Source organism: Dermochelys coriacea, chromosome 3 (assembly GCF_009764565.3).
Source record: "Dermochelys coriacea isolate rDerCor1 chromosome 3, rDerCor1.pri.v4, whole genome shotgun sequence".
NCBI classification, from domain to species: domain Eukaryota; kingdom Metazoa; phylum Chordata; order Testudines; family Dermochelyidae; genus Dermochelys; species Dermochelys coriacea.
In genome coordinates this window covers 35145708-35172363 of record NC_050070.1, presented here as the reverse complement: position 1 = coordinate 35172363, position 26656 = coordinate 35145708, and the positions used below count along the sequence as shown (strand labels likewise).

The following is a 26656-nucleotide window of genomic DNA, read 5'->3' as shown; positions in this document are numbered from 1 at the left end:
AGTTTTTCCCAGTGGTTGAGGGTAGTGGATTATGGTGCTGCTATCTCAGTTTATTAAGAAACGCTGTAACCAAACCAGGCACTGAAAGAGCAGAAGTAGTAGATAAATCACTTTCATATATGCTCGCACATTTGCACATACCTCTACCTTTTAACTTCTGTAACACCCAGATATTCTCCAATTTGGAGAACTAAAAAAAATCTTGTGATAGGGTGCACTAGGTCTGCAGGCCTGACGGCCCTGCCTCATCCCACCCCAGAAAAGAGCAATAGAGAAGTCCTCCAAGCTGCCTAGAGTAGCTACAAGAAACAGCCTTCATATAACCAGCAGGCTCATATAAAAGGAGCTGCAGGGCCAGAGTGAGGTCAGACTGCTTGCAGAGACTGGGGACGCAAGAGGTTCTCCTGGCTGGTTGCAGGAGTTGAAAGCGTGGACAGAGCAGCTGCTAGCAGGAGCTGGCTGCAGGAGCTGCAAGGGACTAAGCAGGTAGTTGCTGGAAGTGACTCAGTGGAGAGCTGTGGTTAGTGAACTGAGTCCAAGATGGATGGCTCAGTAGGAAGGCTGCAGTAAGTGAGGACTCAAAGGCAAGGAGTCCCCAGGGAAGAAGCCCTCAGTGCACTGCTCAGTTCCAGAGTTGGAGACTTGGAACCTAGCCAGACCAAGCAAGGGTACTGTAATGGGCCCTGTTGGACTGGTTAAAGACTGAACCCGGTAAGGTGTGCAGAATATATTCTATTGTGCACCCTGGAAGATTTTTTGTTTCACATGTGAACAGTGTGTGACTTAGCCAGAGGGCTGAGTTACAGAAGCCCAGACTGACAAGGCTGACTGCGCACTTGGGAGAGGTGAGTGCACTCCATTACAAATCCCTGATGGGGGACTTTTTTTTTCTAAATTCCTTATTGTAGACATGGCTTCAAGGTGGACTTCCAAAACATGTAGCGCAAAGCCAAAAATTCCAAGCAATCATTTTGCCCTGCATACATTCAATTGTAAAGTTTTACTCTTGTAAATGAAGAATTTAGCAATTCCATTACTGCAAGCAGTGTGTAGAACTTGTAAAACTGCAGTTCATTAATTATTTTTGTTTTCAAATTAATATGAAAAATATTGAATATGCCCATGAGAGCTGGTATGATTGAGCAGGAACTTACTGCAGACACTAGTTTGAGGTGGGTGGGCAGGCAATGTGAGGCATGAGCCTGAGGAAGAGGAGAAAGGGCACTTTCTCCTTCCTTGTACAAATAAGAAGACCTTTTTGAAAGAGAGTGCTTGGGAGGTATCCATACATGCAACACACCCACATATTCCTTGATATGTGACAAAGTTTGTCTGAACAACACAGCTGGTCAAGTATTTTCCAACAAATCATTAATTGAATAATTTTGTTGTAATTGAAATATTTTTGGACAAATGCTGATGGGGGAGGATGGGGCAAAAACTTTACTTTCCAAAGTACAGTGTAGAACTGAAATGTTTTCAAATGTTTAAATTTATCAACAATGTAAAAATTCTTCATTTCAACACTAAAGTAAAAAAAAAAACAAAAAACAGAATTTTCATTCTGCAACAAGTGGTTTTTTTTTTTTTGGCTTTTTGTCCCAAACTGAGATGAAAACAAATGTAGACCTATAGGAATTTCCTGTGGTATAGACATTCCGTTTTCCAGCCTTGTGTGTTGCACAACCAGTGTGGAAGGCAAGGAAGTTTGACTTGCAGATTTGGAATTCAGAAGTGGGAGTACTTAATTCACTGAGATGAAAACACGCCTTAGAGATGGACCTAATCTACACTCACCAGAACTTCTATCGATGTTTATAATTGAGGTTGCCTAGCACTTTCCCTTAAAGACCACAACCATGCATTATCATCATCTTGTTCAGTGGTTGGGGATTTCTGAGAGCTCATTAAGTATAGGTGGATTTACAGAAGATTGCTTTTTAAGGAATATTTAAATTGATCAAATTTTATTAGAGGTTTTAAAATCTTTCTTTAGGCTAATTTGGGTCATTTATACACTTTGAAAGTGTAAAAAGTACACAATTACTTTCCATCTATTAACAAAATATGCACTCACTATTTAAAGTGAATATTCTGTACTTTGAGGTAAATAAAACTTGTGGAAGCTTAGGGGATATGCCTAGGGTCTAATTGTGATGCCACCTATTCAGCAAATTAAAGGTATTACAATTCGGCCCACACTGAATATATTTAAAGATAGATACTTTTAAAATATCTTGTAGTATAAGAAACACATAGAAAAATATAAATGTTAAATATAACATTTCACAGATTGTGAAAATAATTAAGACTCTCAGATCTTTAATAAATAAGGTTCCATTTTACAATTTGAGGTAGGTTCAATAGAAATAAAAAATGATCCTTTTAGCACACACAAATGTACTGAAATGTGAAACGTCATAATACTGTACCAAGTATTTCTTTCTTACTAAATTAGAAAATATTCATGATTGGAAAACAGTTCATTTTATACTGTTTTAGTCACAGATTATGATTCTCTTGAAAGACGTTGTTACATGGCTAATAAAATCAGTATGGTCCTAAATTCACAGTTGGTCTGTGAAATCCTCATCTCCAATTTTGATTCACCTGTATTGGTGTCTCGAGTCCATTCTTGAGTTTGAGTTCAAACAACCCTAAAATCTCAAAGCAAAATTCAGCTGAAAACACTCTATTTGACCTGACTTCATGTGAAAACCATGAAAAAGCCCCGTAAATCAGACTAGTTCCAAGTTTTATTTGGAAATGTTAACCATGACCTTTCATAATTAATCCAATAAGCTAACAAATATTAATGCTTCAAAATATATAGAATATGTAATATTCATACAATAGGTTAGCTTGCAGAAGAAAGCAAACTTAGTCCTTCTAATTTAATATTTGAATCATTCCTTTTTATTTTTAGAGCTGGCTGAAAATTTCCCAATAAAGTTTTTTCCATTGGAAAAAGCTGTTTTATCAAAACCTAAACTTTCCATCGGAATGTGTCAATTTTTTTAAAGAAAAAATTGAAAAGCATTTCAATGTCAATATTCCATTTTAACATTTTTTTAACTAAAACTTTGATTTTTCATTTTGAAATTACTTTTTATTTCAAATGTATTTTATATTGTGATTTTTTTTAAAAAAGGCAAAGTTGATGCAAAAAAATTACTGAAATTTTCATATGACATTTTAAATCTTGTAGTTTTTGTTCTGATTCAAAGTGAAAATTTTGAAATTAATTTACTTGCAAAATTGAAATTCTAGTACCTGTAAATGTCTTTTTTTATGACAAACCTTTGCAGTAAGAAAAAGAATTTAGTTTTCAGTCAAATTCTAAGACTATTAGGAAAGCTTTTCACAGGCAAAAAGTGGAATGTCACACTCAGTTCCCCTTACGCTTTTGAAAATCTACATCTGGGCAAACTAATACTTCAGGAAAGTGTGAAAATATGTTTGACATGATAGCTGAATAGCTTTACAGATTGGGTCTGTACCAACATGTTGTAGGAGTTTTGTCATGATGTCCAGTCTGCTAGAAAACCACTTTAGCCTCTTCCTTCAGTGAGGTAATTTGTTGCATAAATAGCTAGGGATATTGTGTGGTTTCAGAGTAGCAGCTGTGTTAGTCTGTATTCACAAAAAGAAAGAGTACTTGTGGCACCTTAGAGACTAACAAATTATTTGAGCGTAAACTTTCGTAAGCTGTAGCTGTAGCTCACGAAAGTTTATGCTCAAATAAATTTTAGTCTCTAAGGTGCCACAAGTACTCCTTTTTTCTTTTTATGGATATTGTGGAAACTCTAGAGGCTAGTTGCTTGAACTGTAATTATTTTCAGGTCATTTGTCTATGCCCCAAGGTACTCCAAAGCATTTCCTCTGAGGAATCTCAAAAGCTGACAGTTGTAATAGACCAGATCTTTAATTTTGAGATTCTTGATAGTCTCAATATTGACTCAGAAGGAATTAGTACTGCCTGCTGAATCACCTACACCATTTCTCAACTAGCAAATATAGCAGTGCAAGGTACCATATAATCATCAGTCTTCAAACTTCATCCACACAGAATTATTATTTGCTACCCAACTGTTTTCATTTTTGAAGAAAACCGCAATGCTCTTATTTATTCTGGACATTACAATGGATTAGACAGAAGGAAAAGGGCAGTGTTGTTCATCTTAAACCCTGTTTATTGTTCTATTTGAAGCACTTGTGTGTGTGTTCTGAAAATAATTACTGTTTTTAAATGCACAATTTTAAACTCTTTTTTTGGTTACCTGATTATGTCACTCTTTATATTGGAAGTCAACCGTCTAATGGGCACTTAAATTAGAACTAGGAGTTCAGTAAGGGCTAGATCCATATAGGAGACTTAAGGAATGTCTCAACTACAAAATTAAGTTGACCTAACTAACGTTGACATACAGCTGCTGCAGTAATTACATCACTTGTACATGTCTACACTTTGCTCCTTGTATTGGTGGTGCATGTCCTCACCAGGAGCACTTGCAACAATTGAACTGAGTGTGGCATTGTGGGATGGCTTCTGAAAGCTAGCAGCAGTCTAGGGAAGCGTCACAGTCACTACACTGATGTTGCGTCAACTCTTGTGAAGGTGGAATTAAGTTGGTGTAGTGTGTGAGTTATGTTGGCGGGAGTGAAAGTATTTTAGAGTAGATACTTTCATAGTTAGGTCAACATAAGGTGCCTTGCATCCACCTAGCTCTGTAACGTAGACCAGGGCTTAGACTTGCCTGCCGGTTAGATGCTTAAGCCCTCTCTCACCCCTCCCCCCCCAAAAAGAGGAGGGTAGGAAGAGACAGTGTAGTTGATGCCTCCCTTGTACCATAACCCAGTGGTTGGAGCACTCTCACAGGATGTGAAAGACCTTGGTTCTTATCGCCCTCTGCTTGAAGTGGAGAAGTGATTTGAACCAAGCTTTCCCACATCCCAGCTGAGTGCCCCAACCATCAGGTTTTTCTGAGGTGGGTCTCTCTCAATCCCTCCTATTCAAACTGTTTCACTTTGTATGGTTAGTCACTGGCCCAAAGTATGCGAGTGAGTTAAGGCACTCACCTGGGATGTGGGACATTGGGGTTTAAATTCCTGCTCCACAGGCAGGGATTTGAACCCAGGTTTCCCACATCCTGTGTGAGTGATCTGACTACTTGGCTAAAAGCTGTGGGGATTTGGGGGGGTGGGGAAGAAACACCTCCTGTGTTTTGTGCAGGGCCTGATCCAGTAGGCATGCTCAGAACATACCTACTGGAGTAGGCAGAGCAATGCTTGTGGGGCTTATCTTGAGGGTCCAGATGGAGATTAGGTATGAGCTAGGCATGTTGTCATCAGTTTATAGCCAACTGTGCACATGTCTGGTGGCAGATTTTTAGGCTGCAAGGGGACTTTAACACCAGAAATGTAGGTACCTACAGGGTTGGGCGGAAGCTGAGCAGGGAATTTAGGACTGAAATTTTGGAAATAGGTGCCTAAAGTTAGGGCTAGATCCACAAAGGGACCCTAAGTGTGTAATACAAAATTCATCAAAGTCAGTGCTTTTCTTTCCATTGACTTCAGTGGGCTTTGAGTCATACTGTAATCCTGTACCTCTTTTACAGTGTGAACATGTTACCTGGAGACCAAATAAAGCCAGGAATTGCAAAACTGTGTACACCTGCATACTGTGTAGTGGTGCTGAAATGCAAAATAAATGCTGTGGTGTGCAAAAATCACTCTCCAAAAAACCTTGGAAATGTTTAAAGAAAATGCTGCCAGTTCAACTGTGTGTTTCATGGCTTTTGCCAGATTTGAATTAAAAATTAATGGTGATTACATCTGCAGTTTGTTTGAGATTCTACTAGAATTTAAACTTTATAATCACTTTTTTTTACTACTGATTGGCATGGTAAATCATCTTTCACCATTCCCATTCTCACTCGTAATTCTCTATATGTTGAGATACTGTCATTCACTGCTATGTGGACAGATGGTACCCAATATAGTACACATCTACCATATCTTGGTTTAGCTCTTTTCACAAAAAGCTTGGCTCACCAATCTGAGAGATTGGGAGTTATAACTGTGTGCCCAAATCTGACATGTAGTTCAACCTCCATTTGAGTGTTACCTTCCTTGTGTGCATCACTAGATCCTCTGATTACCATATTGAATCACGTTATCACTTTTGGGCTGGGGGAGGGGAAGGAGGACTGGTGCCAAGGTATCTAACTCTAACATGGGCATCAAAAACTATCAACAATTAATTAAATATCCTTAAAAAGAAAAGGAGTACTTGTGGCACCTTAGAGACTAACAAATTTATTAGAGCATAAGCTTTCGTGAGCTACAGCTCTAATAAATTTGTTAGTCTCTAAGGTGCCACAAGTACTCATTTTTCTTTTTGAGAAAACAGAGGCTCCCAGCACACAGCAGGGGATCTGACCGGCACTAGGACCCAGGAGCCAGCATTCAGCTGCAGCGTCAGCGGAGCCCAGACGCAGCCTCCTTCAGCTGGGCAGCTCTGCGCTGCATTGTATCTATATGGATACAAAATTTTTTTTTTAATTATCCTGACTTAAAATATGTACCTCAGCTATAGTATACAGTCTAGCTAGCAGGAAGACTCCAAGCATGATTGACAGGAATATCAATGGTATGTAGGAAATCTGTTCTCCAACAGATCTCAGATTGGGCTCCCCATGAATATTTCTCTCGGGGCAACCCTGTAGAAACTGGGGGCCATGCACCCTACAGTGACTGTGATTGAGATGAAATCTAGGTAGGATGTTTGGGCAGAGGCAACATGGGGATAAAATAGCAGAGGTGAAATTGCTCACCTTCTGTTACTCAGGTTTACAAATTAGAATTTTTTTATCTTCAGCTGCTGCGATCATCAAAAGTTGTTGTATTTTATTTATCATAATCTCACATCAGTGATTTAACATCTTTATGACCTCCAGATTGGATTACTACTATATCTCCATGTGCCTATACCTTAAAATCACCTGGAAATTCATTTATGCTGAAAATGGATGTCCTTGGCCCACTTCAAATGGTGGTTCTTGCAGGGAGCATACATTACATCTTCTGATCCACCATCTGCACTGGTTTCCAGTTCATACCTCTGTACAATTGTAAGGTATTTGTTTTTAACCTATAAATCACTAAATAGGGTCACGGGATGAGTACTACTTCCCCTGTCAGTGCACTAGAGATGTAGTTTCTTAATGTTGAGAACATATTTCTGGGAATCAGGGTTGAGTGGTGGTATTGAGCAGTGGCAGAGCCTTATTTTGGGGGTGGGGGTGAGGTTTTTTATACTTTAGGGCTAGAGCCTCAGCTGGTGTAGGTTGACCTAATGCCACTTAAGTCACTTGAACAAGTTTACAGCAACTGAAGATCTGGCCCTAGATATTCATTCCAGTTTGCATGCCTTGGGTAAAATTTTCAAGTGCCTAAGTCCCATTTACAAAAGTGATTTAAGAGACTAAATCTCGTTGACTTCCAGTGAGACTTGGGTTCCTAAATGCCTTAGTCACTTTTAAAAATGGAATTAGACTAAGTTGTGTAGGCTTGTCTTAATTAAATTTCATACATGTGTTTAGGGCACTGGATGGGGACATAAATTAAAAGATGCATAAATGCCAACAGTATTGTGTAAAGTATCTACACTGGTCCAGAAAATCTTATAGGAGATTGCATTTATGATTGGAGAAACAATGCATCATACCTGACACTACACCAGCCATTTCACATTTCAGTGGTTTTAATCTCAACACTGGGAGAGTTTAAACTGTCAGTTTTCCAAGAAGGAGGATTTTATAATACTGTGTAGTCATATAATTCATCCTCTGTAATGTCTGACTATATGATGTGCTATTGTCTGTATATCTGAATTATAATATCTCTAATGCCCAATAATAGTCATTGTATTACTACAAAATAACAAGTCTATTTATTATGCTGCTTCCTCCTGGATATTGCAAAACATATATCAGCACAGCATATACAGTGATGCCTCCAGACAGCCTGTACATCCTGCTAAAGGGTTTGCTACTTTTAGATTTGAGGGCATTACTTAAATCCTTTCTGTAATCTGTCAACCCAGCAAATGGAAAAGGTGGAATAGCTGAGGTAGATTTATAAAGTACTGCACACTTTAATAATAATTATCATACCAAAGGCTGAATTCAGATACTCAGTAACTTCCTACAAATTGAGGGACAGATTCTGTAGCCATTGCTCATGGTAGATAGGATTTAGTCATGTAACTAATCCCATTTGTTTCAGCTCTCATAAGTAAATACTACTTTACAAATAAAGGGTGCAGAATCTGGCTCTGAAAAATATATTAGAAAAAATACATAGCTAGAATTTTTCAACATTCCATTAAGGAACCTTTTTAAAGGTTGCAAAGCCAAGCACTCAGCATTTAGGAAATGACAGAATATAAATTGCCCTTGCAATCTTAATTCTTTCTCCTTGTGCCTGTGCATTATGGTATAGCATGTTCTGTAATTAAATACTAATTCTGCTCACCCCCATGGGATCCTTTCCATCTGACTCCCTAATTTTAGAGTTGCTGCTTCTCAGACTTTTATCCTTTCCTCCCCTTGGGGAATCTCCCTGACTTTTGACTTGTTAGAAGGCCATTTGTGGCCTTTCTCAGCTTCTCTGTATGCTATTTTGAACATGTGGGGGTACTTCTTGCCATGTGAAATGAAACAAAAAAACAGACTTTTAACTGGAAGATATTGGAGGCAGTTTCTATGCTGCAGTCACCGTTGCCAGAGGGTCTGTATTTCTGAGAATTCCTTGATTTTTGCAGGGAAAGGTTGGAAGGTTCATAAATCCCAAGATTAGTTAAGGGGAATACTCACAGAGTAAGGTACTACTAATGTGAGCAAGGATGGCAGAATTAAAAACTGGGCCCACAACAGAGAGAGTAAGGCACAGTATCTGCTATCATGTGAACTCTAGATTAATATGGCATGTGTAACTCCTATGGATTTTTTTGTCTGCCTGCAGAGCCAAAGGGGTTCATGTAAATACAGTCCCATGTTTGATAAAGACAAAACTTTGTAACTTTGCTGTCAGGTATTTGGAAATCATGGGGCGCATGAAAAGTAAATAAATGTGAATGAATAAATCACAATAAATCAGATGGAATACATGGGCCCAATGACCCTGAAGCTGTTCAGCATTCAGCAGTTTTAAACAAAGTTCAGGGTTTGGTATACAGAAACATCAGCGTGCTTAGTCCTTGGCACAAACGCTACTAAAAATATTTTTAATCCTTTATTAAATGTACAGAAAAGAAGGAAAAACACTTAAAACATTTGAAGTATTAAGTATCTCTCAGAATTAGAAGGCCCTGCAGTGTCACAATGGATTCCAGGACCCCAGGAGATGGTTGGGAGTGCCCTCCATGATAGTGAAGCTTGTACTTTCCTTCTCTTTCAGTCAGCAATTGTTGCTTTCTCTTCTCTCCTAATTTCCACCCCCAAAGTCTTATTTTAAGGACCCCAAAAGGGAATGATGAGTGGAATAGCCCATCTCCTCATTGTTTTGTTTGCCTAACTTCTGACACACCAGGTTTGGCTCACTGATTTCTAGTCCCATTCTTTTCTTGTTTACCAGGCATAAAATTAACATGGTCCTAGAATTACATCAGTAAGCCTTTTTGTTTGTACTAATTCAGTTTGTCTCCCTTTTTCCACCTTTTCCCATCAACGCTTATTGTTATAGATTATTGTTGTACTTTATGAACTTTCACACCCTATTCCCCATTTGTAGTTATTGCAACAGTTAGCAACTTGAGTAACTTTCTCCGCAAGTTGTTCCATGCAAATCAGTGTTGTGAGCATGTGTAAGGGTGGGAGAATGTGGCCCAGAGCAGGGTAGGCTCCCTCTCAAGATAAGGCAGCATAGCAGATTTAGGCCTATGCAGGCAGTCTCTCTTCAAGAATGTGAACACCACTCGGGTAGTCAGAGTCCAGGCAGTTTCCTCATTAGTTGTACTACCTGTGAGCTTAATAGAAGAAAACCTGTTGTTGTGGCTATGGAAAGGCTGTTTGCTGAAATAGGCTAATAGCTCCCTTGGGGGAGAGAAGCACATGGGAATGAATTCCTCCCTCTCCTGGCTTCCTATCATGACCACTCCATCTTAACATGGCTTCCTATGGTGGAGGCCTTCTTCAGAAAGTGGGGGGTGAGGTGTTTCTAATAACACAAGGTTCTACTAGCAGTATATTTTCCCTTTACAAGTTAAAATAATTGTATGTTAAATGGGAGCTGACATAATAAAACATAACTGCTAGACAGATGTCTCTAGTATTCATTGAAGGGGCTGAATCTTACAATTAAACCAGAGCTGATCACAGAGGGAAACAAATTGCTACTATATATTTAAAATATTTGACAATCGGCACATAACACCTTCAAATTCAAGTGTGGTGACAAATTCAGGTGTTCTTGCTGCACAATTAGTGGGTGGGTGGGTGGGTGGGTGGAAGGGACCCTTAAATTTAGAAAAAACTGGAATGGATTGGATCAAGTGATAGCCTGATTTCTTCCATGAAGCGAACTCCTCTTTGATTATCTACTCAGTGTATGTGATTTGTAGTATATTGAGTAGGCCTGAGTGAAAATTTTCCATCAGTTTTTTGATGGAAAACTAGGTTTTCAACAAAACAAATATTGGCAGAAAGTGTTCACTTTCCTTAGACAACTGAGTGTAAGTTGATGTGACCAAAAAAGCAACTGACAGGAGTGTATATGACAGTATAATTTAAAGTAGCCTCTCCTAATTTTAAAAGAAACCATTTATACTAACAGCAGGCAGTATTGTGACCCACCTGATATGCACATACAGGAGAGTAGAGGGTGTTGGGTCCACATCAAAAGTGAGCCCAAATAATTCCATCTGGAAATCTCACTAAGTTAGATTTTATATTAGTACCTACCATTGCCGTATCTGAGTACCTTTCAAGTTAAACTAAGAAAAGCAACATCTCTAGCAGACTCCATGGATTTTTCCACTTGTCTTCCCCAAACACAGCTTCCAATCAGAAGAGGAAGGTTTATTTTCCTGAGGAGGATCAGGTGCAGGTTATAATCTTGGTTATGTTGGAAAGGCTTTATTGAACAGGGTCTTAGAGCATTTTTTGAAGGCGAAAAGGAGTACTTGTGGCACCCTAGAGACTAACAAATTTATTTGAGCATAAGCTTTCGTGAGCTACAGCTCACTTCGTCGGATGCATCCGATGAAGTGAGCTGTAGCTCATGAAAGCTTATGCTCAAATAAATTTGTCTCTAAGGTGCCACAAGTACTCCTGTTCTTTTTGCAAATACAGACTAACACAGCTGCTACTCTGAAACCTGTCATTTTTGAAGGCGGTTGCACTCTGAATTAATGTGAGCTCCTTTCACTGAAATACCTTCTCTAGGGGTTTTTTATATTTATACCAAGCTTTCTGATCCGCATTTATCCAGAAGCATGCAATTGGCTTGTAGATAACATTTTATTTTGGCATGGTGGCCTTGCAAAAGGGCCAAACGACCATAACTCTTCTGTCAGTGGGGTCCAAATAATTATGCCAAGGTATAGTCCCAATTTTGCAGTGTATTAATTTATGAAAATTTACATAGTACTCTAATCCCTATAATTAAGTGGTTTATTCAGTGATGTCTGAGAAAGGAACCCATTGTCTGCTATGGTATAGGGCAATTGCTTTATTCAAGCTATAAGTCACTAAGCTACACTCAGAAGTACAGCTGGTCATTTTTTTTTTAAAATTCAAATGTAAAGTAGACTTTTATAAACCAAAAGTCATAATTTTTCCAGGATCTTTTGTACTTTTTTGAGTTGGTGGTTTTTCTGTTTTTTCCCCTTTATTTCCTCATCCTACTTTTACACCCCCCCCCCCACTGAATGTGAGAGAATGAATGATCAGGTTTTCTTATCTCACTTTTTCATTTTTTTTAATTTTGCTAATTTATAACTTTTCAGAACTTTCTCAACTTTTCAGAAAGTTACAGTATGACAGAAAGAAAAGTGGAGGGAGAACCCTAAGCTGTTCTAGTCTATTGTAGTCGGTAGACAAGTGGGGATAAGAGGAGAAGAAACAGGGGTGCCAGAGCCTTCCCAAAAGTGAGGGGGTCCTGCCCCCACCCTCTTCTTCCCCAGAGGGCCCTCCCTGGCCAAGACGGAGTGGGGCTGTGAAGCCTGCCCCCCCTGTGGCTGGGAGGTGGAGCTGAAAGCAGCCCCCTGCCACTGTCCCTGCACCCCGAGCCTCCTGCCCAGGGCAGATGGAGAGACCCAGGCTCCCCAAAGCTGCCCACATGGCTTTCCCTGACCTGGCTCTGGCCAGGGGGCAGGGCTTCAGAGCCACAGCCCATCCATGGTAAGAGCCCCCCCCCGGGGAGCTGTGGCAGACCCTCCACCTGCCCTGGGCATTTGTATCCGAGGACTTCTTGAATGTTCTGTTCACAGGAACAGAGCAGACAGGCAGAGAAGAGGAAACAAATGTGTATGCCACAAGTTTTGTAAAGAAGATCATAGTGCAGGACTTGTGTTTAGGACCACTCAGCAGAACAGTCAGTATTGTATCTGTGTTGTTCCTATTTTCAAGGAGTGGAAATGTGTGGGTTTTTTTTAAGAATGAAGTGGGCAGTGCAATATACAAACATAATAAATGTAAAGGAGTTTACACTCTGGGCCTGTCCACTTCTGTCTTTTTATAGCAGAACTAACATCACCAGTATATTAAAACTATAGACATTTGTTGTAACCCCGATGGGTTATGAAAACAGTGGCTAATATAGTCACCTGAACACACATGGATGCAAATATATTTAGTAGTGAACTGTCACATAATAAGTGCTCTTTTAGATGGAGTGTGGGGAAAAAAGGTAATGTGAAGAAGATTTATTTATTTTGTATAATAGGGAGTGTAAAACAATGAGCACTCAGTTGCCTAGCAGTCACGTGCACCCAGGGTCCAATCCAACCCAGCCAGTGAATCAATAGCCCAAGAAGGTTTTTGTTTAAATAGCTGAAGTTTACCACCAGCCTGTAAAGTGCTCCAGGTGGCAGGGTCATTTGTTCATTAGTGACTTTTTACAATAAACAATTGTGGCCCCATGAGGCAGTAATTAAAATAAACATTGCCAACTCCTCCCCCCCACTTCGGGGGGGGGGGGGGGAGGAGGGAGGACCATGAAGAAAGGCCTCCAGTAAGTCCTGCAAATCTCAGTAAAAGCTAGCTGAGAGTACTACACCATAAGCAAAAAGTGAGGAGCAAATACACTATTACCTTATTTAGTCAGACTATTTGATCCACTTTATAAAGAACTTCCTTAAATTGCTTTTCATTAAAATAAAATCTGGTATCAATTCTCACATCATGCTGCGTGCTTCAGGCAGACTTAACTTTTTATAGCTTCTTTTTTTCCCTTCTTCTAATGCAAAGCCTACAGATGATCTGAAGGAAGGATTCCAATGGATACGGTGTTGCTAATTTACAAAATCTGTGCCTTTTAGAGATTATTTTGTTGAAATTAGTGTAAGCACTGGTGATGCAAGATAAGAAGAAAGTGCATTACTCTGCTTAGGCATTTCTTCTGAAGTTTAAAAATCCAATTTACAGACCAACTTTAACATGATTTAGGACCTCCAGCAGTATTATTGGAAACATAATAAGTAAGGATTGAAGTCTAGAGTGGCTGTAATGCAACCTTCAGTTTTTCTTTGGAGCCTGGAATGTAAAAATGGAATTTGAAATTTGGTTAGATTTTAGGTTTTATCGTTGGCATCTGCAGCTTATTTGAACAACATGATCGTACTTAGGGATAAGGCATGGTGAATTAAAAATGGGGGTTTGAGAGAACCTTTGTAAATTAATGAAACCATTCCATTCTGGTGTTGGATTTGCCCCTTAAACATTTCCTGGGCTTTTCCTCTAAAACAAATGTTTGTTACTTTCAGTAACAATGTAAGTAAATCTCCGCTAAACTAATTTCTAAATCTGTTACCCGTTGCCCATAACTACTGTTTATTATGGGTCAAATCCTGCCAGTAATATCTTATGGTACAGGGGGAGTGATACAGAACCAAATATTAATAATTTTAATTCTGAAAAATGTCATGCAGAATACTTGCTGGTGTAAGAGGTAGACTGGTCTTGTTGTTAAGGTACAGGACTAAGACTTGAAATAGCTGTGCTCAATTCTTAGCTGTGCCAGAGACTTCCTGAGTGACCTGGGGCAAGCTAACTAATCTCTCTCTACTTCTATTCCCCATCTGTAAAATGGAAGTCGTAATGCTACCACTTGTGTCTGTTTAGGTTGCAAGCTCTTTGGGGCAGGAACTGTGTTTTGTATTGTGTACATGTAGCACCTACCATAACAGGGACATGATCTCCGATGGGTTCCCTAGGCACTATTGTAATACATACTGTGATTGAAAGCACCCTATATTCACACACCATTGTAATCTTTGTACAAAATATGCCTTGCTGGTCAATGTCATGGTGAAATGTATGTAGCAACGTTGTATGTAAAATTATGAATTCCCCGTATGAAAATATTAGCACATATTCTATGCCATGCAGCCCTGACTAGGTCAAAGTTGTTAAACAAGTCTATCCTTGTAAAGTTATAAGTGTAATATAATATCTCATTGAAAGGTGACAGGGCCAGAAAGTTAATTAACTCTGACATGACCCATGGCCAAACTTTAAAGACTTTGTTAGGAAGATATCTAAATGACTAGAGCTTTGAAATGCAAGCCTGCATTGTTAGAGATAGAAGGGTAGATGTTTGCTTACACCACAAGTATTGTCTATTGTTATAGCTTTAATTCAAAGATCAAAAAAGGAATATTAACATTTAGGAAGACACATGAGTGAAATAGTATTATTGTCTGTCTCTTTAAAGGTGGTGGTAACCTGTATCTGAACTGTTTAATGGATAAATTGTCCTGTGCTAATTGCCATGAAGTTTGGGAGAAGGAAAGTTAAGCCTATTGTTTTCTCAGGCCAAAAGGCTGCTGGAAATGTATTAAACCCTGGAACACAATTCTTCTTCATCTCAGATCTGCTTTGGGTTTCAAGAAGGGGAAACCCTGAGCCATAAGGATTGAGATCCCCGGTCATTGGCTGGAGTCACCCTGTATATGGACATCGAACTATAACCTATGGACTATTTCTAAAAGGACTTTTGGCAACTACAAGCTCATCTCTGCTATGTATCTGAATCTCAAAAATTGAAGTCAAGTCTGTATGTATATTCATCTTTTAACCAACTCTCTCTCTCTCTCTCTCTCCTTTCTTTTTAAATAAATTTTAGTTTAGATAATAAGGATTGGCTTTAAGCATGTATTTGGGATAAGATCTAAGTTTTATATTGACCTGGTGTGTGGCTGATCCTTTGGGATTGGAAGAACCTTTTCTTTTATATGATAAGATTTTCAGTAATCATCATCATATCTGACGTGTGTCTGAATGGAGGTCTGAGGCTGGGTAAGGGAACTGTATTGTTTGCACTTTTGAATAACCAGTGGGGTAATACAGAAGCTGTTTTGTGCTGGCTTGGTAAATCTAAGTTTTGGAATATCCATCAGCTTTTGGGGTTTGTCTGCCCCATTCTGTTTGCAGTTCACTCTAATTGCATGACCTCAGCTGGCTCCCACAGACACCATCCTCACAATCCTAAACAGAGGAATGTGTGTATCTCAATTTACATATACATAGTAAACAGGGGAACATGGCAGGAAACCAGGCAAATCTGCATTTCAGCATACACAAGGAAGAAGAAAGCATGGAACCACCTTCACCACCAGACTCCATGTTGCCTTCTTTACTGTTTCAATAAACTTTGCTTTGAGGGGTAACCCTCAGAAGAATCCACTTAAAAGGGGGACTGGACTATAAAAGTGAGGAGCAAAAACAGCCCAAGAAATCTCTTCCCTATCTTTCTTTTTCAGCTAAGACAACAAAGAAAGCAGCCTTTTGACTCTGGGAGAGATCCTGACCTGAGAATTTGGTCAGAAATGTTGCTGGGAATCTGTGATAAGGATTTTACCTTGGACCAAATCTTGCTTGGTTAATTTTAGCTACTAGAAAGCATTTTATCTTTTTCTCTTGTAACCATTTCTAATTTTAACACCTTAGATTTTAGGTACAACTATACCTCTTTGTAGCTAAATAAACTTGTTTTATTTTTAATCTAAACTAGTCCAGTGTTGTGTTTAAACTGCACTGTTTGGGTAACTCCAGTTAAAATAGCAAACTCTTGAATATTGACCCCTTATAGTGGCACATGATCTTTAATATCTGAACTGCCCAGGAGAGGGCTGGACAGTGCAAAACACATTTTTGGGGGAAATTTGGGACTGGGAGTGTGTTGAGGTCACCCTATGATTAGTAACCAAGGCTGGTGAAGCCAGAGTGTTGCTGGGGTCAGAGCTGTAGCTACAGGGCTGCAACTATACAGACACTTTGGGTATGACCTGCATTCTATTTGTGAGCGGCCAAGGTTGAGAGCTACAGCAGCAAAGCTTTGAAGGCAACCAGTATTGCAAGGCAAATGTTCACACAACCCTTCACTGGTCTGCACTGCAGCCCAGAATGTGTTGCATAAGATAGATAAATACGTAAATAATAGTGTCAAAATGGCTTTGTTGCATCTCATTTGGGGTTGCTTGTGTTTTCACTGCTCATGAACAATGAGGCTATTCCAAAGCCAGAGTATACATTGCTGAACTACCTCTGCATGAAGTAGTTACATATAAAATATTTTATTGTGTATTTATACTGTGTATGTCCAAAGAATTTAATAGTACCTGATTTTGTATTTGACTTCAGCCAATCTGAGCAGAGAGGGAGAAAATGGAATTAACTTGGGTTATATTGAGCATTAAACATTAACTAATTAAATCTCACAATGGGCCAAATACTGATCTCAAAAACAGCACAAATAAACTATTGTTATCTGAATGATACCTGAAGAAAAACACATTACATGTCGTATAGATCCTCTAATAAATATCTGCATTTTTCTATTTCATATCTGCTGTTCTCCTATTAAAATTTCCATTTTGTGGAAGAAAAATATTACCATCAGATTCTTTGCCTCCTTATGTCTCAATCTAAATCTGTATTTGAACAGTTTTATTGTATTTTATGGATTATGGTCATCCTGTAAAAATTCCTCCCTATACATTAACATGTTAAAAAGCTGACAGATAATTGATGGACACCTTAATGGAGGTTACAGAAGTCATCATAAGTGTAGTGACTCAGCAGATGAAAGCTGATGTGAGTTTGGTCATTACGAAGCTGGAAGACCGGTTCCCATAGCCTTTATAAAGTCCTCAGCCAGAGCAGCAAGCTATAAGATCTCAGTCACATTAGGAAATGACATTTCATTCAGAGATGAGGGAAGAGTAATTGCAAATTTAGATTGTATGAGAGCATGGAAAGGACTAGAGGCAATGACATTATTCAATGGACAGAGATAGCTGAGGGTTGAATTATTTGAAGATAATTTTAAATTACCCACTTATTCAATTACTTTAATGTCTGCCAACAACTTGAGCTGGATAATGTTACATCTTCAAGGTTTTTTCTTTTCCCAGTATGACAGTTTAGAGAGATACTGAATCTCCCACGCTGTCTGCTACCCCTTTAGTAGTGACTATTTTGGTTATCTGTGCAAACAGTTCTTTGAGATCTAATTAACCAGAAAGATTTGGGTCATCATGAATGTTTGGTTCAGATCTTTTTGCAGGTGTTTCAGTTCCTTTCCCCCAATATTTCAGTGATCTTTTTGGAAAGAGATTCTAGGATAAATCTACAAAATGTCATATTCAGAAGCTTTTGGCTTGCAGTAATTGTATCATTAAGTTTTATGATGTGAACCCTTCCAGTGTGACACTACCTTTATGATTTACTGAGATATGGGTGCCTCACAGGTGTGAAGTATTCCTATTATGAGCTCTTGCTCAATGGGAATGGGACATTACACCAGTATTTCTAATGCAAAAGGACAAAATGTGCCAAGTTTGAAGGCCATATTATGACAATGAGAATGTAAACCCCTGTATTTCATTTTGTCACCTGTGTTGTCCTGTTATACTTTCTCTGAACTATATATTCTGAACTATATAGGTGACCAGGACTTGAAAATTGTGAGATATATCACATTTGAAATTATACTGACCCACTCACCTGGGGAAAACTTTTTGATGACAAATGTGGTGAATATTTTTTTATTTTTTATTATAAAAAGCAGATGAATAGATTTGGTGCCTGGAATGATAAATGTTCATGATGGTATTGTAAGGCAGGTCTAGCTGTTCTTCATAAAGTGTCCTTGGACTTGCACCAATCTTGAAAAATCAGCATTTCAACTTCCTTCCATAATGTTGCTTAATATTAAACTTAAAATGTAAAAGATGGTTCTAATGATACATTAAGATCCTTCTACACTACTGTATTAACTAATCCAATAATGAATTTTAAACTATACTTAGTTTGGGTATTTCCACACAAATCCACTATTTTAGAATTGGAAACATGAAATTTTACATTCCATTCCTGAATCCATTTGCTTAATTTATTAAGATTATCCTATAAAGTACAGCCTGTTGTGGTAGTCTCTACAGGTTTAATTATTTGACCCTTTATAGGGTTGTCTAAATCAGTAGCAGAAATGTGAGGTTATCTAAATCAATAGTAAAAATAATCTACTATTTTCAGTATAGAGCCTTATGGGAGTCTCTTCCTCATCAGTATTCCTGAAGAATACAACCTTTAACTCCAACTCTCTGCTTTCCACCCATTATCAGATTATTTATTTACCCATGTGAGTTTTACTATGTAGCCCATATTGAGGGGGTTTATTATAATCCAGCATGTGAAACTTTGTCAAAGGTTTTCTGAAAGTTCAGAATTGCTTCTATCATGGACTAAGGGTAATGTTCCATTGATGGTAGGCAAGACAGTATCCACTTACTGTAATTTTGTTACTTTAAACTGGAATATTTTGTTATAAATTATGCTTTCCTTGTCTAATCACACTTATGTATTTGCCTCTCTTCCTTGCCTTTTTAAGATGGCTTCCATTTCACTGTATTAATCTTTTATCAACAGGAGAACAAGAGACCCCCAAACTTAGATTTAATATAAAGTTAAGTACATGCTTAAGCATTTGTAGGATTCAGGCCTTAGATTCTAGTTTACAGTATATTAACTGATGATGCAGCTATTTACTTGGGTTTGTTAAATATTCCTTAAATAGCATATTTTCATCTGTATTCAATGCATGAGAGAATTTATTTCATAGTTTATCTAAACATTATATATATTACTGGCTTTTGCTGTGATAAACTAAAGTATAGGGACTCTGATGCTGGACAGAGGAGATCGTGGTTGTGGAAAATGACTACAACTTCCACTTAGGAAGGAGCATAGTAAAGATACCTTCATGTTAAGCATGTTCAGTTAGGCTGCTGATATGCCACATTTCTATCAAAATAACATTTTAGACAGAAATGTGCCTTTTCCTTTATGATCTTCCTCTATGGACTGTCCACTACAGAGCACACACTGAGTAGTTTAAATTTATTTTTTTAATATTCTACTATTGACAAGTTGGGTATATACACTCTTAAATAAACTAATTTCCTTGTTTGCTATTCAGAGTTTTTGAGGTGTGATGGCTTTCTGCTGCCATAGCATTCCTTTGTCTATACTGTAATGTCTAGGAATCTCATTCATGGATGAGTACCCTACTGTGCTAGGTGCTGTACAAACACAAACAAAAGGAGTCACTGCCCAAAGAGCTTACAACCTAAGTATAAACAAGAGATAATGGATGGGTGCACACAGACAGATGAGGGTGTATAAGGAAATAACATCTTATTAGTCAGCCCAATAGGCAGTGGTATCAGTCACTAGCAGCCTAGCCATTGTCAAGTTTTTTGTAAGCATCATGAGAAAGGAGTGTTTTGAAGGTGGATAATGACTGTTTACAGGGAGCATTTGTTTAATGTTGCCAGCTGTGGGTAAATTTAAAAAAATTGTACTTCTCATTTGAGAGAGGATTAATATAGCAGTGTTTACTCCTGAAATGCATATGAACTGACTGTTATAATTTCCCTGTGATCTAGTGTTTAGGACTTATTAGCCTTTTAAAGTGTCTTTGAGCATAAAATCTTCTTGATGCTGCTTGCTTTTGTGTTGTCAATGACCTTCTGACTCACAATGCAAAAGTTAAAAGAGCAGTATGTTGTGGGAACGTAAGAGGGAAGCATGGAAATGGATTATTTTCCCATGATCAATCTGATGGTCCCAATCCTTCAAAGTGCTGAGGTCTTCCTGTAAGTGACTCATGGAAAAAAGGTCAAAAAAAAGTTAAGGATGCTCAGTCGCAACCTGGTAGGTCCCAAACCTGCAACATCGATCAGTATGTCTAGTGAAAGCCTGATCTTCCAGTCCTCTGGGGGCTTTTGCCTACATTCATTATGAATGATAAGGCTTAAGTATCTCCTTCTATTACTGTTTCTTGGGAGATGCTGAATACAGGAGAAAAGAGTATTGTTGGGGTGGGGAACCCTAATGACTAGCTGCTAGCAGCCAAACTATATATTCATGAGGCTTTGAAACTTGTAACATTAATTTAGAAATATTCAAAGCAAGTATTTCAGAATTGTACATAGCTCAGATGCTTAATATTTACATAGGTCTATATCTTACTCAAGGCAACACTATTGCAAGACAGTTAAAACTAATTTATAAGTGCCTTACATATTAATCAGACCAACTACAAACTGAGGCTATTGCTATCATTACTGTAAGTCCTGAAAAGGTGAGGGTGAAGAAAGAAAGCAAATTAAAAAAAACTATCAAGATGTGCACTTGCTTTGTTGACTCGAGGAATCCTCTTCTCTTACTTTTTGTCCCCTTACTTGTTTCTCCTCTAATTTCCAGTCCAAGGCCATGGTTACACTTACCAGGGACTGACGCTGCTGCGATCAATGCAGCGGGGGTTGATTTAGTGGATCTAGTGAAGAACTGCTAAATCGACAACCGAGCTCTCACTCCTCTCGTTCCAGTGGAGTACTGGAATTGAGCAGAAAGGTAAGTCAATGGGAGACGCTGTTTGTAACCTAAGTTACATCTACTCCAGCTATGTCATTCATGTAGCTGGAGTAATGTAACTTACTGCAGTAGTGTGTACAAGGCCCAAGTCAGCTACTTTAATGCAATCTGGTTTTGTCTGAATCTGATTATTTGTCTTAGAAAAACAACTGAAAGCTTCTTATACTCAATTGAATGTTTAGGTTGTGATTCACAACACTTATTCACCCTGCTACACTTGTTATGGAGGAATGACACATACTGTATAATAAGCATAATTCACTTCCCATCAAGAACAACTAAAGTCTTTGATCCTATTACTAAAATTTTTATGGTTAAAAATAAATTATGTGCAATCAAGATCAAGGAGAAAAGGATTCTTAATATTTTTAAACATAATTCTATACCTCTTTATCAATTTCTCATTTGTTTATGTAGGAAAGCAACTCCTTCCCCCCCCCCCCACAAGCTCCCTGGGTAAAGGACAAAGAGTGAAAAGACCATATTCTATTTGATCCTTGACATAGGAATCATATTCCCTTTGGAAATAAATAGGATCTATTGTATGTTTGCACATCGAGAGAAGATGAAAACCCTAAATGCATTTGTAATTGAAGGATTAATGCTGTTGCAGGAGAGATCAGGAAAGACAAGAGTTCAATTTCAGTTACATGAGGCAGAACTGTTTGTCATAATTATTAAAATGGAGGCCCAGGATGTGATTTTTTTCATCATGGGCACTATGATTTAGGATCACAAACTGCTTTAATTTGAAATCAGACTTGTGCTCCAGATCCCAAAGGCCTGATCTACACTGGTGGGTGGTGGTGGTGGGATCAACCGAAGATACGCAACTTCAGCTACGAGAATAACGTAGCTGAAGTTGACTTATCTTGTATCGACTTACCTCGCGTCCTCACGGTGCAGGGTTGACTGTCACCACTCCCCCGTTGACTCCGCTTCTGCCTCTCGCCACAGTGGTGTACAGGAGTCCCTGGCAGAGTGATTGGGGATCGATTTATTGCATCTACACTAGACATGATAAATCAATCCCTGATTGATCATTATCCAACGATCCAGCCGGTAGTATAGACATACCCTCAGATGCATTAGAAAATCTTTCCCTAAATCTGTATTCAAACACCTAAATAAGAGGGCCAATGTTCAAAAATGCACTGCACTCAGTTTTCATTGAGCTCCATAGGGGGCATTGGTTAGTGTTCACATTGCATACCCTGTCAGTACCTGACCTGAGCCAGGGAAGGTAATCTAACCAGCAGCCCAAATTTGGTGATGAATCCTGGTCACCTTCCACCTGAGGCACGTTGCACATATGCTAAGAAGAAGATTTGAGCTCCATGGGAGGTATTGGGCACTGGATGATTAAAATTGGGCCTCTTATTTAGGTGCCTAAATACAGATTTAGGATGCTTACTTTTTGGTAGTCTTGGCTAGAGTGCCTCAAGGAAAAAAAGATTGGCTAACTTTTATCATTAGGTGACATCATTGGTACATGTGCATATTCTACTGCTATACCACTCCGGGCTGATTGATTTTCATATCTCACCAGTTAAGTGGGGTCAGATCTGGTCATAGCTAGGATAAGGAATCTACATAGAAATCCCAGAATTCCACAGAAGCCCACTTTTTTGTGGATGAGTGTAGGGCATTCTTAGATCTCTAGGGGACAGATCATGTTCCTATTGAATTTCATGGCAGAACTATCATTAACTTGAATGGCTGAGGGTCACATCATAAGTCAGGATTGAGCTAATGACCCAGCATGATATTAGCTGTCACTGTTTTGATGGAAATGATATTTTTTTGGTGAACACACAACACAAAGGATCTTGCTACTGTAGGCCATTAACAGTAGCATGATACTTTTCACAAGATTATGGAGATGTCCTCTGTCCAGGAAAATCTCCAGTTTGGATAATCACATTCTACTTGCACTTCTATAGAATCATAGACAAGTAGGACTGGAAGGGACCTCAAAAGGCAGAATTAAGTATACCTAGACCATCCCTGACAGATGATCATCTTACCCATTCTTAAAAACCTCCAACAATGGGTATTCCCACAACTTTCTTAGATAAGTTGTTCTAGTCAACTATTTTTATAGTTAGGTTTTCTTATGCAACCTAAATCTCTCTTGCTGCAAACCAAGCTGATTATTTCTTGTCCAACCCTTGATGGACCTGGAGAATAATTGATTGCTTTTATATATTTGAGTACTGTTATCCTGTTCCCTGCCTCCCTCACTATTTCTTCTCTTCTCTTTAGCCTAAACATGCCCAATTCTTCCCACCTTTTACATAGGTCATGATTTCTCAACCTCTTATTTATATTGCTATCCCCTGGAGACTCTCTCCAGATGTTCACATCTATCATAAAGCATGGTCCTCGAACTGGACATATGAATCACATTCTCATTCCTATCAGATCCTTGACTGCAGCATCACCAGTGCTGAGCAGAGTGGAACAATCACTTCCTGTGTCTTACAAGACACCTGTTAACACATCCCAGAATACTTGCCTTTTTCACAAATGCATCACATGGTTGACTCTGATTCAGTTTATGATCCACTCTAATCCCAGATCTTTTTCTGCAGTATTGCTGCCTAGCCAATTATTCCCCATTTTGTATTTGTGCAGGTGAGTTTTTTTTTTCTTTCCTTCCTTCCACTTGAAATTCAACAGACATCTTCGTGATTGGAGACTAATTCTCCAATTTATCAAGATCATTTTGAATGCTAATTCTGGCCTCCAAAGTGCTTGCAACCCCTCCTAGCTTGGTGTCAATTTGCCCACTTTTTTCCTGCAATTTCGTAGGCAGTAGTTTTAAAACTGGTTCGCGGAGCACATTTTGGTGATGCATAGAAACCTTGCTGGTGAGATGGCATAGGCTCTCCTTGGTTTTTGTCAAGACAGCTTTCCTCTTCCAAACTTTTTAGATGACAGCTAAAAAAACCACTACTTTACTTTTCTAGGTAAGCAGCTGCTGAAATTGCCATGAAGATGTTAAAGGGAAAGAAATGTGAGCTGTGTGGTCACAAATGGAACTTGACCTGGGTCTTGGTATTGAGATGTGGGTTATACTTTGAAAATCCCCAGAGTATGGTACTCATTTTGTGTCCTAAAATATTGTGCAGTTTTACTGTGTGCTATAACATAGCTATTGTGTTACATCCCAAAGCATTTACTGTGTATGTAAAGTGACTGATGGGTATGCATATAAGTACAGTATGCCCATCTTTGTGAATGTGTCAGATGCTTCTGTATAAAAGGTGCACTGTGACTGTAAAATATTCTACGATATGTGTTCTATGAATATTTGTTGGGGGGGTAGTTTGTGACTAACTGGAAGTCTGTCTTGCTCTGTTTTACTGCTGCTTTGTCAGAACATCAAATCCTAATGGATTCTTCAGAAAGGAACTTCCAGCTTTGCTTCAGAATTCCTGTGACCTTGAGCAATCACTTATTGCCTTGTGCCTCCGTTCCCTCCCACCCCTCTAAAATAACACTAATAATGCTATTCCCTTGCCATTTAAACAGGTAAGGTATACAATCTGTAAGCTATTTGGGGCAGGAACTCTCTTATTCTATGTATGAGCCTCATCTAACATAGTGGCTCTCAATATTGGGTGGGATCTCTAGGAGCCACTGACACGTGGTAATTTTTTTAAAAATTAAATGTTATGAAGGGGCACTTCTCAAATCAGAATAACAATAATGATTTGCTAGTCTTTCTCCTTAATGCAGGAATCATATGCTTGCATCAAATAGCATATTATCCTTAAAGGTCACTTTTACATGAATCTGGGTGCTGTCTCTTGAAACTTAGTCTGTTGAGCCTGTGGAGTGCAAGGAAAACTCCCCTAATTGGGCAGACACACCATAGATCAGTTATATGGTATTTGTTCTCTGATGTTATCACTCATTGATTCATGACTGTATTCTACAATGTGATGCTCCTAGAAAGAACCCTGCATCCACATGAAGGTCACATTCATCGATTTGCTGGATTAGGGCCATCATTTTCTATTGTCAGTAGTGAACATTAGAATGGGACTGTGTAGTCATACTCCAAGTTAGATAAGAAATTAATATTTAATGTGTCATGATTTATAAAGAAGTATTTTTCTAATAACAGTATTGGCCTAATTGTTTCAATTAGGCTGGAATTCATTACTTGGTAGTGGGGACTCATACTCTTTAAGAGACAAGGAGATGTGCAGAAATTCCTAGTGCTTCCCAGTGGTGGTGGTGCTTTCAAATAGACAGGTTTCAGAGTAGCAGCCATGTTAGTGAACAGAGAAACAGAAACAGGAGTATTTGTGGCACCTTAGAGACTAACACATTTATTTGAGCATGTCAGGGTTACCATTCCCTTTATATTTGACAGAGCATAAGCTTTCATGGGCTACAGCCCACGATGCATAGAATGGAACATATAGTAAGAAGATAGATATACATACAGAGAACATGAAGAGGTGGAAGTTACCATACCAACTCTAAGAGGCTAATTAAGATGAGCTATTATCAAAGGAGGAAAAACCTTATGTAGTGATCAAGATGGCCCATGTCAGACAGTTGACAAGAAGGTCTGAAGATACTTAATATGGGGAAATAGTCAATTTGTGTAATGATCCAGCCACTCCCAGTTTCTCTTCGAGCCCAAGTGACTGGTATCTACTTTGCAAACTAATTCTAGTTCAGCAGTTTTTCATTGGAGTCTATTTTTGAAGCTTTTCTGTTGCAAAATTGCCACCTTTAAGTCTGTTACTAAGTGACCAGAGAGGTTGAAGTGTTCTCCTACTGGTTTTTGAATGTTATGATTTCTGATGTCAGATTTGTGTCCATTTATTCTTTTGCATAGACTGTCCAGTTTGGTCAATGTACATGGCAGAGGGGCATTGCTGGTACATGATGGCATATATCACATTGGTAGATGTGCAGGTGAACAAGCCTCTGATGGTGTGGCTGATGTGATTGGGTCCTATGATCGTGTCCCCTGAATAGATATGTGGACAGAGTTGGCATCAGGCTTTGTTGCAAGGATAGGTTCCTGCGTTAGTGTTTTTTGTTGTGTGGTGTGTGGTTGCTGGTGACTACTTGCTTCAGGTTGGGGGGCTGTCTCCCTATGTGAGGACTGGTCTGTTGCCCAAGATCCATAAGAGTGAGGGATCGTCTTTCAGGATACATTGTAGATCTTTGACATCAGGAATCATAACATTCAAAAACCAGTTGAACACTTCAGCCTCTCTGGTCATTCAGTAACAGACTTAAAGGTGGCAATTTTGCAACAGAAAAGCTTCAAAAATAGACTCCAATGAAAAACTGCTGAACTAGAATTAATTTGCAAAGTAGATACCAGTCACTTGGGCTCGAAGAGAGACTGGGAGTGGCTGGATCATTACACAAATTGACTATTTCCACATATTAAGTATCTTCATACCTTCTTGTCAACTGTCTGACATGGGCCATCTTGACTATCACAAGTTTTTTTT

The 26656-nt window shown here is 38.8% G+C and overlaps 1 long non-coding RNA gene across 1 annotated transcript; it reads left to right on the top strand.

Annotated features, from left to right (window-relative positions):
- Window positions 1–320: 320 nt before the first annotated feature.
- On the top strand, window positions 321–25223 carry LOC119853560. Its single transcript, XR_006279771.1, has 3 exons — window positions 321–845; window positions 20994–21143; window positions 24137–25223. It is a non-coding gene; the product is annotated as an uncharacterized LOC119853560 (long non-coding RNA).
- Window positions 25224–26656: the final 1433 nt, after the last annotated feature.